The sequence below is a fragment of the Vanellus vanellus genome, assembly GCF_965231255.1.
Source record: "Vanellus vanellus genome assembly, chromosome: 2".
Classification (NCBI taxonomy): Eukaryota; Metazoa; Chordata; class Aves; order Charadriiformes; family Charadriidae; genus Vanellus; species Vanellus vanellus.
Window position 1 is genome coordinate 6949479 of NC_138906.1, and position 6000 is coordinate 6955478.

Consider the following 6000-nt stretch of genomic DNA (forward strand, 5'->3'; position numbering starts at 1 on the left):
GTGGACCTGCTGGGAAGTAGCTCGGGAGAAGGATCTGGGGGTTGTGGTAGACAGTAAATTATCCATGGCCCAGCAATGTGCCCTTGTTGCCAAAAAGGCCAATGGAATCCTGGGCTGCATAGGGAAGAGTGTGGCCAGTAGGTCGAGGGAGGTCATTCTCCCCCTCTACTCTGCACTGGTGAGGCCACAACTGGAATACTGTGTCCAGTTTTGGGCTCCCCAGTTCAAGAGGGACAGGGGACTGCTGGAGCGAGTCCAGCGAAGGGCAACTAAGATGATTAAGGGCTTGGAGCATCTCCCTTATGAGGAAAGGCTGAGAGAGCTGGGACTCTTTAGCCTGGAGAAGAGAAGGCTGAGGGGAGACCTTATTATGGCATACAAGTATCTAAAGGGTGGGTTGAAGGAGGATGGAGCCAGGCTCTTTTCAATGGTTCCCAGTGACAGGACGAGGGGCAATGGGCACAAGTTGGAACACAGGAAGTTCCGTTCAAATACACGGAAACAGTTCTTTACGGTGAGGGTGACAGAGCACTGGCACAGGCTGCCCAGGGAGGTTGTGGAGTCCCCTTCTCTGGAGATTTTCAAGACCTGCCTGGATGCAGTCCTGAGTGATGTGCTCTGGGCAAACCTGCTTTGGCAGGGGAGTTGGGCTAGATGATCTCTAGAGGTCCCTTCCAACACTGAAAATTCTGTGATTCTGTGATTCTGTGATTCTGTGATTCTGTGAAATAGGGACATTTGCTACCAGGTGATGGAAACAGCAGAGCACTGCGAAGACCTGGATAAATTACAGAAACAGAATGGATAAATTACTGAAACAGAACGGTTGTGATGCATAATGCGATGCAATCGTGAAACAGAGAAATGTGAGTGAAGGTCCGTCAGCTGAGGCACAGTCGTGGTGTGCAGGGCGCGCTGATGCAATGGGAAGGCGCGGGCGAGGTCGCATCTGCACCCGTGCATGCTTCGGTAAATGATGCTCAGGAAAGATTTGTATGAACCAAACAAGAATTAAAGGGCTTCTAGCACAGACAGGGGATTAGAAAGGCTTTAGAGGGAAGCCTGGAAGCCTGGCTTGTTTAATCCCGCAAAATGAAAGTCGAGAGGAGAGACGTGACTGTTCCTGAGAGGGGAATAAATGTCAGCGAGGGTTCAACCAGAGCATTGAGCAATGCTTATTTTGAATAGAGCCTGCATCAACCACCCTGCCTCCCAAGCGTATAGGAGGGGTGCAGTTTCCCTGTGGCGAGTTTTCCCTTTGGAAGCTTTCCATGATCCCGTGGTTATGGGCCAGGCCTCTGGCACAGAGGAAAGCTGGAAGGTGCACCTAGAAAATTTGTCATCCGTACCTATTGGTCTCAGAGCACAAGTTGCTCCAGGACAGCAAGACCCAGTCATCCGAAATGTATTTGCTTATCCCATCCAGTTGATTGAGATGGTCCCTGACTGAGATCTCTGATGTGTTGGAGCAGCAACACCAGGAGGTGGAAAGAGATTTCCCTGCAACAAGCACAAAGTAACTTTTGCAGGGGGGTGTGGGGTGTAGCCCAGCAGGCTGGCATGCTCACAAGCCATGTGCGGGACAAGTGTGAATATAATTGCAGGAAAACAGACGCAGAAGCTTGTTGGAGAGGTACTGAACTCGGGTTTGTGCAAGCTAATGGGAAAAACACATCCAGAGGGTCTTCTTTTGCATAGCATGAGCACAAACCAACCAAGTGACTTTAGTGCAGGTCCCTATGTTACAACTATGTCGTGTCTCCACCAAAAGGAACTGGAAACACAGGTTTAAAGGCTGCCAAATATCTTGCAGGTGAGTGTTGGGCTGCGTTTGACTGAAATAAGTTGTCCAGCTGGGGTTACAGCTCTTGACCTGAAGACATCAAGGAGAATGTCTGCCCCTTGGAAATTTCTTTCACAGTTACTTAGCCTTACTCTTAAAAATCACAGGCCTACCTTTTCATTTACATTAGCTTGAATTCAGCTCCAAGCCACTGGTTCTTGATATACCATTAATGCTACATTAAAAAGTTCTTTAGTACCTGCTATTTTCATTCAATGAGGCACTTATTCACTATCACCTCTCTATTTATTATTTTAATGTGAGTGGGATGACCTCTTATAGCTTCTCACACAGGCATTTTTCTCATCAATCAAATAATCTTTTGGCTCTTTTCAGCATCTTCCTATATCTGACCCACCAATGCTGTAGCTGCTGCCTGCCATGATAGCCCTGATAGCATGCAGCCAATTTTCCCTCTACTGGGAGCTTAAGAGAAGGTACCAACCGTCAGGAGCTTTATTGGATACAGCAGGGAAAGGGTTAACCCATTTGGCCATCAGGAGCCAGCTGTAAGGTATAAAAGATCAGGGGAAAAAAAAAAGAATAAAAGTGGGGGTGATAATGGCTTAGGATAGAGTTGAATGCTTGGGAGATGGGTGTCCTAGCTCTGGTAAGGTAAGACGTGGGTGAGCTGGTGCTGTTGGGGGGGGGGGGGGGGGGGGGGGGAGAAAAAGTGGTTTGAGGATTAGCAGCTGGAGGAAGATTTGGATAACTTTAATGGGACTGGATGATTTTGAGTATGGGGTGAGCTTCTGTGGGTGGGAGGACCTCAAGGAGGTGACCCATCTACCCATGATGAGCCGTGGAGTACCTTGATGTTTTATTCTGGTGTCAAGCTCCATGGTGGGAGAGGATGACCCTGTGCCATGAGAGGGGCCAGGCTGAGTCTCAGCCAGCCTGGAAAACTGATGTCTACTAGCAGCATGCTGAGGAGAAGCAGCTGGTCTTGCTGCCCTGGTGGTGGCTCTAGCCTATGCTAATTAAACCTAAAGGAGAGAATAAAAATGATATATGTTTCCATGTATCTAAAAGCACAAAATTCAACCATAAGATTAAGCATAAGATTTGTAACCTGGAAATGTTTGGCTTACTACTTATTTTCTCCTTCCAAATCAGCATTGAATTTTGAAAGGAAACATCTTTCCTGAGATAGGGAGCACTATCTCGCTTAGTTAAGTTTGAGATCATTCTGCTTGGTGATCTTCAAATGTATTCTCACACAATTTCTTCTCCTTTTTTTGGGTGTAGATCTCAGAAAGATCTGTTACCTTGTTCTAGTTTGGCACTTCCCAGTGGCTGAACCCACTGCTGGCTGAGAGAGTCCATGGGGTGGCGAGGTCCGGAGTTCACCTCTCAGTTACATGCCTGATGCACTTCGCACCTTGGGCGCATGTTTATTGGTAGGTCTTCTACGTCAATGAGTTTCAAGTCATCTTTTCAAGTTTCTCCTCACTGTGTGAGTGGCAGCTTTATTCTGAAATGCGAACTGGGAGCCTGATGTGATATTACATCACAGGGCTCAGCGCAGGGGCAATCTTCTGCCACAGATATCTTGGGAATGGCAGAGGAGAGAAGTGACCTTGTCGGACAGTTGGATTCAGGAAATGGCGCTAAGCGGTGTGTAATGCAGTGACAGCATTCCCACTGACACCCAGCTGCAGGGTAACCTCCTCAGGGTGTGCTTGTTCAACCCCAGCGGTGCTCCTGCCTTGGTATTAACAAAGCACAGCGACGTGGGGGTTTGTTACCCCCTATGTATGTCATAAGCCATTGACAGTTTTAATGTTTCACTGGATCAGGTATCATATATTGCACATGGTGTTTGGCATTGATTGGGGGATCAAAATGTTTAATTAAAGTCTTAAATTAAAGATGCCAAAACTCTTCCTCTCACACAACTGCATTTGCCAATCACAAGAAAGAGTGACCGCTATTACAGTCTTGAAACACATGTGGTGGATTTCTGAGCTAAAGGTGCCTACACAGGTAAAACCAAATCCCATGAAAAATCCCTGTGCAGGACAGGATGCAGCTGTGCTACAAATTGGGAAGATGACTGAAGCTACAATGACCACCAAAAAGAGTTATTTTGGGGCCTGCTGCAAAAATGCCTCACTAAGCAGTAGTGCCACCACCGGTGAGCAGCTGGGGTGGCTGGTGGAGGTGAGGGTGAGGACGTCCCCGTTGCCTTCACACTGCTCTTCCCACCACCTTTGACCATACTGTATCACGCTCTTGGTTCTGCGAGTGCATTTGCCAGATTCTCTAGGCAGGGTGCAGGATGCTTGACACAAACCATGTAAACCTAAACCCATAGGCTGCTCCACGGATGCTGGTGGGGTGGGAAAGATGCTACAAATTGCCCCTCCAGGGTGCTTAGCACACATTGCCATCTGCTTTATGTGGAGCAGGTGCAGAATATAACTTTAATTTATCACACCTCATTTATCTGAGGACAAAGATCTTGCTCAATTTGAATACTTTCTTTCCAGAATTATTTTTTTCCTCCCTGTTCTTCCCTGAAGTTTTTGGAGACTTATTTTTTAAGTCATTTTTTTTTCAGGGTAAAGGCAGCTGGTGAATGTTCAGGTTCATATGGCAATTAGTTCCCTCTTCCATTGAGGCTACAGCACAGTAGCAAGAAAAATGGTAGCAATACCCACCATCACCCATAAGTAAGCTAATTTCAGCTGTTAATTAATTTTTAATTTGTCTGGGCAACTTTTATCCACTTTTAATTTCTTCAAGCAATTCCTGAGTTAGGTCCTCAGCTGGTATATTCGATTGATGGTGTTGAACCCGTTTATCCAAGCTGAGGATGTTGTGTGCTAAAATCATCAGGAACTAAACTAAAGTTATGGGGGTTTGGGGTCTTTCACCTGTTTTGTGGTTTTGTTTGTGTTTTTTTTTTTTCTTTGTTCAGTCATGAGACAAGCTTATATCAAATTTATACATTAGCAACAATCCAGAATGTCTTTTTCCCATTTTGATTAAATGGTGTTCTGAGCCGGTCTTATGTGCATTACCAAGCCTTTTAGCAAATACTATTGTATCCTCTATTACTTAAATTCTGTGAACTTCCTTAAAAATCCATTTTTCATTTCTTTTTTTTGCGTAAGCTTTAGTGGCCCATTAGCTGACATCAGTCACAACATCTCTTCAGACAAACTGATTACAGTGCCATTTATTGGGCACCATCCCTCCTCCTGTGGTCTCTTTCTAGAGTACACCTTCAGGCACTGCTCTTTGCTCAGGAGGACACTGCCTACACTTTTTGTCAAGCTGAGAAGAATCTGAAGTGTGGTGGCTCTTACAGAGAGCAAAATGACAGGAAAATCTTTAGCAAGTAACCACTGCCTGAACAGAGCTTATAAGTGGGGTCTTCTTGCTTATGACAAGAACTTACCAGTTCCAGAACTGGTCTCCTTAGAAATTATTAGTGTGAGGGTGTGAAGTGAAGAAAAACAAACAAACAAAAAAACCCATATATAGACACACTCTTATCTGAAATAAACCCCAATTCAATAAAATTCATGCTGAGGTTTCTGGCTGATTTACTTTCTTCAAGATATGGAAAGCAAGTGGGAGGACTGGGACTGGGTGCCTTTATGTCTTATTGCTTACCACTCAGTTCAGGCAGGAAGAACCCCATAGAAAAGCTGAGTATTTATGTATTGGGTTTATGTGGCAAGGGAAACAATACAATTTATCAATAATACAGCACGACCTTAGCTCTGGGCTCATGATGCAGTCAACGCAGGAGAGAAAGGCATCTGCAGAGGTTGATTGATCTCATCCATCTAGGGATGAGTAGTCACATATATCTTTCTGCTGACACTTTGGAGGGGGTCTTATTCAGATTTGGAATAGAATCCTAGAATAGTTTGGGTTAGAGGGGAATTTTAAAGGTCATCTTGTCCAATGTCTCTGTAATGAGCAGGGATACCTTCAACTAGATCAGGTTGCTGAGAGGTCTCAAGTCCAACCTGACCTTGAATGTTTCCAGGGATGGGGCATCAACCACCTCTCTGGGCAACCTGTGCCAGTGTTTCACCACCCTTAGTGTAAAAAATATATTCTCCCTTATATCTAGTCTAAATCTTCCCTCTTTTAGTTTAAAACCATTAACCCTTGTCCTATTGCAACAGAACCTAAAA